Source organism: Aotus nancymaae, unplaced genomic scaffold (assembly GCF_030222135.1).
Source record: "Aotus nancymaae isolate 86718 unplaced genomic scaffold, 86718_ANA_hifiasm-v0.15.2.pri h1tg000036l, whole genome shotgun sequence".
Taxonomy (NCBI): domain Eukaryota; kingdom Metazoa; phylum Chordata; class Mammalia; order Primates; family Aotidae; genus Aotus; species Aotus nancymaae.
In genome coordinates this window covers 67,906,976-67,918,051 of record NW_026988450.1, presented here as the reverse complement: position 1 = coordinate 67,918,051, position 11,076 = coordinate 67,906,976, and the positions used below count along the sequence as shown (strand labels likewise).

Below are 11,076 nucleotides of genomic sequence, written 5' to 3'. Positions count from 1 at the left end.
CCGCCACTTTCCTCCCTCACCCTACCCACTCTGTATCCCTCCTTTCTTTATTCCACTCATTTATCCATCCATCTACCTTTTTATCATTCAAAAAACATTCACCAAGTGTCTGCTCTGTATTTATGAACTATCATGGAGAGATGAAAAAGATACTCTGAGCTCTGCAGATGCTGCTCTTTGTCTTCGTTTTTTTGAAATAAACTTTATTTTGGGATAATTTTAGATTTATAGAAGATAGTGGCAAAGACAGTACAGAGAATTCCCATATACCTTCACCCAGTGTCAGTTTTCTCTAAGGTTGTCACATCATATCACCATGGTTCATTTGTCAAAACTGAGAACCCAGTATTCGTACATTACTATTAACTCAACTCTAGACATTTCAGATTTCACCAGTTTTTCCTATAATATCCTCTTTCTCTTCAGGATCCAGTCCAGGATACTACTACATTGCAATTTGTTGTCGTGTCTCCTCCTTAGTTTCCTCTGATCTGTAATTGTTTTTCACACTTTGTTTTTTTTAATCATCTTGACATTTTTGAGGAGTACTGATTAGTTATTTTTATAGAATGTGCCTTAATTTGCATTTGTCTAATGTTTTCTTGTGATTAGACTGGGGTTATGGGTTTTTGGAAAGAATACCACTGAGTGAAGTGCCCTTATCACCTGATATCCCTGTGACATCCTTGGTAATGTTAAACTGATTGCTTGGTTAAGGTAATATTTGCCGGTTTTCTCCACTGTAGCGTTACTATTTTTTCTTTGCAAGTAAATCACTAATTGAGCTACCTTTTAGAAGAGGAAAGGTTAAATTTTGCTCCTGAAGAGGGCAGTATTTTTATATATTGTTTGAAAATTTTCTTTAAGGAAGACTTGTCCCTTCACATTTATTCCATTCTTTATTTACATCAGTGTGGACTCAGAGATATTTATTTTATACTTTGGGTTGTAATTCAACATCGTATTATTTATATTGTTGCACAAACTATTCCAGCCTTGGCCATTGGGAACTCTTTCAGTTGGCGCCTGTATCCCCTTGGCATGCCCCAGACCATTTGTTTTTTGATTATCTCCTTATTTCCTGGTACTATAAGATGCTCCAAGCTTCTCTTGTATTTTTCCTGCCTGAGCCCTAGAATTAACCATGTGAGAATGGTATTTCAAAGTCAGTATCTGGGTGCTGGATGCTCATTGTCTTTGAAAGGAAGGAAACAGAAAAGTGAAAAATATTGTACATAATGTTCAAAGCGCTATGGAAGCAGCGAGGATAGGCCGACTACTTCTTTCAGGGGAAGTCTTCGCTAAAGAAATGGTATTTTAAATTGAGTAGGGTTTTCCAGATGAAGATCAGGATTGGAGTGGGATGGGAAAGGGGAGGAGGAAATATATGTTAGCAAAATCAAGGGTAACTGGCTGTTTAACTTGATCTGACTATAGACTTACATTGGTAGTGGCCCTTCTTTCATTTTCTCATTGCGTAAAAATGAGGCATTTTCACAGATTGTATTTTTTTTCTACAAGAGGATCTCTATGCAAGCCCTGTTGACTGTCCTCCTTCATTCTCCATCTTCCTTCCAGACTTTCTTCCTTCTAAATGTACTTAGCTCCTGCTTTCTGCCAGGCCCAATGCAAGGCACGGGGCATGCAGACAAGAATTTGATAGCCCCTACCATCAGGAAGTTCTATATCCAGAGTGACATCTTGTGGCTTTCTTCTTCTCCCCTTAGTCCTTTTCCAGGTGTCTAATTTTTAAGGCTTTGCAGAAAGCATAAAAAAGAAAAGAGGAAATATAAGCAATGTCTGTATTGTGAAGCTGACATGATACTCGACTCACTCAGAAAGTCTTTTTTGTTCACAGATAACAATTGGTGTATATGATCCCTGTAACTTAGCCCAGTACCCTGAATGGCCTTTGAGGAATTTTTTGGTCCTAGCAGCCCACAGATGGTATTTACAACAGTGTGTGTTTGTCTGTCTGTCTGTCTGCCTCTGTTGGTATGTGTTTTGCAATGTGTCTGTTTCTATCTGTATCTCTGTTTTCCCAAATGCATTTTTTTTTTTTTCATTTTGGGCATGGAAACCAGGCAATCAGTAAATCAGTCATAACCCAATTTCCATATGAGGCTTAATCAGGTCTGTTAGGGAGCCACATACTCTGATCATTCTGTACTAAAGATGTTTTAGCATATGGTAGAGTTGTTAGCCACAGGTCCTGACACAAATTCTGTCTCCTTCCCTTCTAGTTTTCTGGGTTGCTTTCAGATAGGATTTTTCTACTGCTGTCATTCTCCATTTTTCTTAACCCTAAAATAATTAAAACGGAGGATATCTTAAAAGCCAGTATACATTTGAAAAGATGCCCAATATCATGTCATTAAGGAAATAAAAATTGAAACCATAATGAGATGCTTCTACATATCCACCAAAAGTATTTAACAAAAACGTCCATACCAAGTGTTGTCGACAATGTGGAGCAACTAGAACTCTCAAATACTGCTGGAAAAATTTTGAGCAGTATCTACCAAAATTAAAAATATCTATGGCTCAGCAGTGCTACTCTCAAGTAGATTGCTCACTGAAATACATACATAGATAGAAGCAGAACACATTTACAAGAATGTTTACAGAAGCATTATTTTTAATAACCAAAAGCTGGGAATAACCCACATGTTCTTCAAGAATGAAATGAATGATAATTTATAGTATATCCCTTACAATGAAATACCATGTTACAGTGAATCTGAGTGAACTATTAACAGAAATCAACATGAATGAATTTTAAAAGCATAATATTAAGCGAAATAAGCTGGACCTAAACAATACATATTCTGTGATTCCATTTATGTAAAGTTCAAAATAGGCAAAACCAATGTATGGACTTAGAGTAGTTGTTACTTTTGAAGGGAGTGGTTAATGACTGAGAGAAAGCATGAGACAGCCTTCTTTATACTTGGGATTTGTGTAATTTTCTTTGTGTCTACTTATAAAAATGTTTATTTAAAAATATGAAGATAGATAAATTACAGATTGTCCTTTGAGGGAGACAATCCACAATTATCCAGGTGGTAAGTCTACAAAGTGCAAATGGACTTTCTAACTACTGACTGAGGTGCTACTGCTTAGAGGTTTTTTTCTAAATGTCTTGTGAGCATTTTTTCCCTGCATTTAAAAGATTTATTTGTCAGAATTATTTATGTGCAATATGATTGTAATATAAAATTCACCTCAGCCAGTTCATTGTTCAGCCTCTAAACATTGGACAGAGAAACCATAATATGAATATGTTCAAAAAGGTTAAGACCATCTCCCTCGGGTGTGAGAGGGGCATAATTACAATGCATTGAATTCTCTCCAACTGGTTTGCTGAAGCTCTTATGTGAGCTTTTTCTTTTCCTTCCTTTTTTTTTTTTTGAGACGGAGTTTCGCTCTTGTTACCCAGGCTGGAGTGCAATGGCGCCATCTCGGCTCACCGCACCCTCCGCCTCCTGGGTTCAGGCAATTCTCCTGCCTCAGCCTCCTGAGTAGCTGGGATTACAGGCACGCACCACCATGCCCAGCTAATTTTTGTATTTCTAGTAGAGACGGGGTTTCACCATGTTGACCAGGATGGTCTCGATCTCTTGACCTCGTGATCCACCCACCTCAGCCTCCCAAAGTGCTGGGATTACAGGCGTGAGCCACTGCGCCCAGCCAAGATAAAATATGTATATAAGTTAGTAAATCACTCATTTCATAATATTTATTGAGCATCTGTAGTGTACAAGAAGATGCCCAAATAAGAAAGGAAGTGATTGAGCTGGGTATGGTGGCCCATCTCCACAAAACATTAAAAAATGAAAACAGGGCTGGGCATGGTAGCTCACGTCTGTAATCCCAGCACTTGGGAGGCCAAGGTGGGAGGATCTGTTCTGTTTATAGCACATGCTCTGCCCCACAGGGGAACACAAAGACAGAACTGGAGGAGTAGGGAAAAGCTTAAAGGAGAAGATGACATTTGAATGGGGCCTGAAGTTTAAATAGGAGTTCTGTGGAAGATCAGGGAGAGGATTCTGGGAATATAACAGACAGAAGGCATAGGACAGCAAGGGTCAAGGGAAGACCAGCCACCCCAGGGAGCCACAGTCTCTACCTCAGTGAAGGGTTTGAAGAATGGTGAGACCGGGAAGGCAGGGGTCACCCCCATCATCATCTTCCCATTCCTCTTCTATCACCCAGCTGGACTCTGCTCCTACCTGAATACAGAGGCAGGGAACCAAGTCTGTGTGGTTCAAGGTAATGATCTGTGGTCCAGTCTGTGGAACAAGCAAAAGGAAGGAGGTTGGAGAAGATAAGGAGGAAGAGGAGGAGGCCAAGGTCAAGGAAACCGGGAAGGCAGAAGTTCCCCCAACAGTGTTCCCTTGCTTGGTATGAGTCCTCTTCAAGGGTTCTCTTTGATAAGGCACTGTGTCCTTTGCATGGGCATCAGCCTATAGTGGGAATAGACTTGGGAAGGGGGAGGCCTCACCAGGCTTTTTGTCATAAGGGTTTTGGGGGACCCTGGACCTGCTTCCAGTATAGGAAGAGGCTGAAGTGCTGCTCCTCGGAGACATTCAGGACCAGGCGTGCATTGTCACCATCTGCAGACACGTTGAGCCAGGGCAGGGCTGGTGGAAGAGGCAAATACAGTGCAGCTTAGACTTCCTCACCTCTTCTGCATATCTGACCGATCCTTTGGAGTTTCCTTCAAACTCTTTAGACTGGAAGGCTCTTGGAGGGCAGAGCCTGTGTCCTCATCTCAAACCAGACTTTGCCCCTAGTAGCTGCCCAGAGCCAAGCCAGAGCAGGCCCCAGTATGTGGTCTGAGGACAGCTCTTCTCCCTGCTTCTCCCTCTGCAGCCAGAAAGGTCTTGTAACCTCTTTAAAGCAAGTCCTTTTCCTCTGGTCAGAACTGTGACCTCTCTGACCTCACCTGTTGCCACTTGTGTCCTTTTTTTTTTTTTTTTTTTTTTTTTTTGAGAGGGTGTCTGGCTCTGTTGCCCAGGCTGTAGTGCAATGACGTGATCTCAGCTCACTGCAACCTCCACCTCCTGGGTTCAAGCAATTCTCTTGCCTCAGCCACCCGAATAGCTGGGATTACAGGTGTGCCCAGCTAACTTTTGTATTTTTAGTGGAGATGGGGTTTTGCCATGTTGGCCAGGCTGGTCTCAAACTCCTGACCTCAAACGATCCTCCTACCTCAGTCTCCCAAAGTGCTGGGATTGCAGGCGTGACTCACCACGCACTTGTGTCCTCAACTCTGCTACAGAGTTATTAAGGACCTCCTTACTATTTCTTAAATACCCCTGACACACTTCCACCCTAGGCCCTTTGTGCTGGCTATTCTCTCTGCATGGAATCCTCTTCCCTAAGATACATGGCTCCTCCCTCACCTCTTTAAGGTCTCTGCTCACCAGAGTGAGGCCATCCCTGACTTCTGCAACTCCCAACCTACCTTTCCCGCTTCCGCAAACTTTCTCCTTATCTCTAATCACTGTCTAACTTACTGCATTATTCACATCTCCATGTGTTTGTTGAGTCCTTCCTCACCCCCACCCTCACCCTGACACCCAGCTCCATGAGGGTGGGATTTTTGTTATCTTGATTTATTGATTTCTTAATATTTCCAGTGTCCAGGGATTTGCCTGGTACACAGAAATTACACAATAAATATCTGTTGAATAAATGAATCAATGTCTACTGAATGAAGGAAGAAATGAAATGCATGATATATATCTGTATTTTCAAAACTCTGGTGTTGAGTAGTCTCTAATGAGTTGCCAAAAAGGCAGACTAAGTTTAATTTTAAGAAGCCAAAAAGAAAATGAAGTGGAAAAAATTTAATAGTTTAGAAAACATCACAGTATTTATATATTCATCTGGGTGCTAGTTATGCAAGTATATACATATATAAAAATGAATTGAACTGGACATGAAAATTAGTACACTTTACATACTTTTATGTATGTATGTTATGTTATACACAATAAAAAAGAAAATACAAAACCCAAACAAAATCCAAATAGCACATGGGAAAAAAGTCAGACCCTTGACTTTCTTAGCTTTTATTTCAAGTTTTTTGTTTGTTTTTGTTTTTTTTTGTGATAGAGTTTTGCTCTGTCACCCAGGCTGGAGTGCAGTGTTGCAATCTCAGCTCATTGCAGCCTCTATCTCCCAGGCTCAAGCAATTCTCCTGCCTCAGCCTCCCAAGTAGCTGGGACCACAGATGCACACTACCACTAACCAATTAATTTTTGTATTTTTGGTGGAGATGGGGTTTTGCCATGTTGCCCAGGCTGGTCTTGAACTTTTGAGCTCGACGATCCTCCCACCTCAGCCTCCCAAAGTGTTGGGATCACTGAGCCTGACCCAAGATTCATCTATTTCCAGTGCTTAGCACAGAGTAGCAGCTACTGCAATTAATGTGTTATGAATGAATGAATGATTGTGTTCTGTGAGCTTCTGAGTTGTGGCAGCCCATATCTGAAATGGACTCCAAGGTTCTCTCACACTCCAGACCCTGCCCCTCCCTCCTCCCAGCCCACTTGCCCTATCCCCTATCCCAGCAGCTCCGGATGCTGTTCCAGACTTCGAGCCCCCTGCAGTCTGGGGAGAGATCACAGAAGAGCCTCCGGTGGGGCTGGGGGCCAAGGAAAGATGAAGGGCAATCTGGCTCCCAGAGGGGAATTAGGAAGGGCTCCCCATCCCCTAGATACCACCTACATCTATCTGATGCTCAGAACACCTTCCCTAGGGGCTGGAAAGCCACATCACCCAGGGAGAGAAAGCCCGAGGGACTGACTCTGGGAAGGATATGAGTTCAGACCCCTGCCTAAGTGTGGATGGAGCTAGAAGAGGGTGAAAGTAGGAGGGGAGTGGCCAGAGGGGACAGAGGCTAGGGGGCAAGGATTTTGGGTCCACTTACCAGGCAGCTGCTGTGTGAGGTTGAGTTTCTTCTCATACCTGGGCTGAGTATAGGACCAGGTTTGCACCTCACTCCCTAGGGCAGCCTCGAAGCAGTCATATACTATAGAGCCCTGTGAGGAGACGGTAGGGAAGGCTGGCGGTGCAGGGCTCAGAATCCAGGCCAAGGGCTGTGGGATCATCTGCGGGGACCACTCTGCTCACTGCCCTTCTCTCCCAACCAGTGACCATATTTATACTGTATAGGCTGGAATCTACCATTCACCTTTCCTTCAAGGGGCCTCAATTCTAAAGCATATGTCCTCAGTAAGAGGGTCGCCAGGGTGGGAAAAGGTCCTAGCCATTTAAATCCCTGCCCCAACCCTGCTGTGCTAATCACCTGGCCAAAGTCAAGGAGATGAGACACCCCAATGTAGCGTGGGACACCCCTCCCCACAGAAGTGGTTCTCACACTCGACCCAGTGCGTCAGTTGTCCTCACAACTGCTTGTGACATGGGCCAAGCAGATGTTCTCCCAGTCTACAATTCTCTAGATAAAAAGATATCAGCTGGGAGCTGGAGGTTGGAGGGGAAGCCAAAGGGTTTGAGTGATTTGACCCCGTTGGAAATAGATCTTCCAAGCACATGTGGCCTCCTGAGGCAGGGAGAAGCCCCAACACCCTGCATCATGGTACTTACACCATGGTATGCACACCATGGTATGTATGGCAGGACTCTTCTTTTGGTCCAAGAGTACAGAGAAGTGCATCCAGCCCACAGACCTCCTCTCTCCAAACCTCACTTTCTCTATCTGGGCAATGAGGATCATAATAATGCCTAGTTCATCAGGTAGTTTTGAGGATTACAAAGTAATTACATTTATTGAAACCCTTCAGTGCCAGGCATTACAGTGGGTGTTTTACAGGCCTCAACTTATTTAATTCTCACAACACCCATGTAAGGTGGGACTGTTTTTTTAATGTGCCCCCCCCCAAAAATTTAAGAGATTTTTCACAAGGAAGTTACACTAACAGCCAATAAGCATGTGAAAAAAGTGCTCAACTTCATCAGTCATTGGGAGGTACAAATTAAAGCCACAATGATAAACCAGCACATATGCACTAAAATTATTACAATTATAACACCTATGCTTGTTTTGGCACCACATATACTACAATTGGAACAATACAGAAAAGATTAGCAAAGCCCCTGCCTGAGGATGACATGCAAATTCATGAAGGGTCCCATATATATATAATTCAAATATATTTAATTTAAAAATAAAATAAAATTCCATCACTGAGTGTTGGTAAAGATGGGAAGCAACTGGAACTCCCATCCACTGCTGGAGAGAGGGTGAAATAGTAGCAGTACCCTGGAAAACTGCTTGGTGTTTTCTCACAGTCAAGCATATGAAGTAGGACTATTCTTATCCCCATTTTACAGACATAAAAATTGAGGCATATCAGGCTGAAGGGGCTTGCCCACAGCACTGATCAGAATCAAAAGAATAGTCCTACCTCACATGGCTGTTTTGAGAATTAAATAAGTTGATACCTGTAAAATACTGGCTGTAACGCCTGGTACTGAGGGGGGTTCAATAAATTTAATTCTTTTGTAATCCTCAAAGAGATAATGCATGTGAAAGTGTTTTATAGATTTTAGGTTTAGAAGGTGGTTATTATTATTTTGCATACCACAGACTGACCAAACTGCACAAGGGCAGCAGGCACTTGCACCTCCAGCAGGACGCAGCGGGCAGTAGGGTAGGCCTGGAAGGAGAGCACGACTTGGGCTTGGAGAGAGACTGTGGGCAACAGAGCAGGGATCGGTCAGGCCTAGGAGCGGCAGGCCAGGCCTTGGCACGGGGCAGTTGGGCCAGCCAAGTTCTCACCATTCCTAGGCTTCTCAAGCCCTGGGTCAGCTGCTTCTCCAAACTTTTTCTCATCTTCAGGCTCTTCCCAGTGCCCTAGAAGGACACAAGAGCAAAGCCCCAGGTGAGGCCCCCTGCTCTGGACTGGTTTCCTTCTGGAAAGCCCAGTGCTGGGAAGCAGGGGCTGGGGAGACCACATTGGCCTGGGGGTCCTTCTCCCGGTGTCCTCCAGGAGAACACTGAGGATGCCCAGCACTGCCTGAGAGATCCCCTGGCCCTCATGCCCACCCCGGACATGCTCACATGTGCACACACACTGTCACAGGATGACCTGCTCACCATGCACAGCCAAGTGGACAGCCACACGCACAAAGAGGTCACAGTCAGTCTCCTTGCGACACCTCAGCACCAGCTCTGTCTGCAGGTGCGTAGGCACCACCAGCACGGGGCCCAGAGCAGGCATGATGTCCCCAGGCAGGCAGAGTATGTCATCGTCTGTATGTGGAAGGGTGGATGGGAGCTGAAGCTGTTCTGAGCCCAGAATTTGGTGGCACCTAACATACCCAGAGAGCTAAGGAACTTGGCTCTCCTGGGCTGAGGTGGGCCTGGGACACCTCAGCTGAAGCTGTTGCGAGCCTAGAACTTGGTGGCACCTGACACCCAGGAGAGCTCTCCTGGGCTATTGCCATGGGCCTGAGACAGCTCTGCTCCCTTCAGTCAGCCTTGGAAATTCTTTTTAAAAGTAGGGGTACTCACCCCAGAGGTGGCAGGAGAGGCCCTGGGAAGGAGGGAAAGGAGAGTCAGAGTTTGTGCCCCCACATCCAGGCACTGTTCTCTGCCTGAGACCTCCACTTACCTTTTTCTGGAACTCTGTTTTCCCAGACCCTCCCAGAAGAAGACAGACCCAGCTCTTGCCCCTTCCCCATTCTTCTCTTCTCCCATCAGCACCAGACAGACCAGACAGGGCAGTTCTGGCAGTGGCAGCAGTGACAGGAGCCAGGCTAGGGCTTTGCTGAGCCAAAAACTGAACTCTGGGCCTTCCCCCATGTCCCCAGGGGTCCAGACTCACCGGTGAGCTGTGAGTAGCGTCCTGAGGCCCCACAAGCCTCTCCAGAGGAAGGACCATGGGGCTTCGGCCCAGTGCCAAGGACAGCAAAAACCAGGGTACAGGCATCTTCCAGGTTCCAGGCGGCACACAGGCCTGAGGTCCTGTGCTGCACCCCTAAGGGGGGCAGACACCTGAACCCTGACCCCAGTCAGCCCGTGTGTGTGGCAGGGGCTGGAATCCTTCCCCAGCCTCCAGAGGAGGCAGTGAGGGCCGAGCTGGAGAGTTTGTGCACTCTCTCTCCTGGGAGTCTAGACTCTTGTCCTACTTCCAGCCTGGAGTGCTTTCGTTTTGGCTCCCGGCAGGCAACTGGCTGTTCCCGCCCCTCTGTCCCTCCCACCAATACCAGGCTTGGGAGCCAGCAGCCTTGGACTAGGGTGGTGCCCGCACCTCCTTTTTTGGCTCTCCTCCCACTCTGCTGACACCTGGCTGGGAGGGGCCCCTGAAGAAGGCAGCGAATGCATCATGGCTGAGTAAGGGAGCTCTTACTCACCCCAGAAGCCCTAAGGAGGACACAGCTCTGGGGTCCTGGGCCCACTAGGTCTCCCCTTACTAGGCACCCTCGGTCCCCTCACACACTCCTTGGCCTCAGTGACCCTTTGTGGGACAGGAGCTGTAAAAGCACAGCCAAAAGGGCACCAGAAAGTGGGCTTTTCACCACTGCCTGGCCTAGGCTCAAACGTGGTATGGGGGCTAGAAGGAACCCAGGACCCAGAGCCTGGCAGACAGGGGTCCCATCTGTGCTGTTGCTGTGGGCTGGTTGTGTGACAATGGACATACCACCTGGCAAAGCCTCTGTTTTCCTCTCTCCTTTTGGAAGAATCACTGGAGGGATCAAGGAGATTGCCCCATCCTCCTTTGTTTTTGAAGGCATTGCTTGTAAGAATGTGATAGATGCCATGCAGTGTGAATACTGAGGATTTGCACCCACACAATGACACATACCCCCAGGCAGGCTCCTGTGAATCCCAGCCCCAACAGAGAGGCACATTGTTTTCCAGTTTGTCATGTTTGTTTGTCTTTATTCATCTTTTCGGATCTTAGTCGATCTTAGTCCCCCCGCCAGCACCCACCTACCCCATCACCAGTCCCCATTGTGTTGACCACCCAGAGCCAAAAGCCCCTTTTCCTAGGTCCGGAGTCCTCTCCCTCTAGGCAGAGCCTCAGTGTGGGAAAGGGA

At 46.0% G+C, this 11,076-nt stretch overlaps 1 non-coding gene and 1 pseudogene across 1 annotated transcript; one reads left to right on the top strand and one right to left on the bottom strand.

Annotated features, from left to right (window-relative positions):
• Positions 1 to 4,130: 4,130 nt before the first annotated feature.
• On the bottom strand, positions 4,131 to 11,033 carry LOC105726866 (interleukin-17 receptor C-like; annotated as a pseudogene).
• LOC135278133 (U6 spliceosomal RNA) lies at positions 8,070 to 8,172 on the top strand. The gene has a single exon (XR_010345691.1). It is a non-coding gene; the product is annotated as a U6 spliceosomal RNA (small nuclear RNA).
• Positions 11,034 to 11,076: the final 43 nt, after the last annotated feature.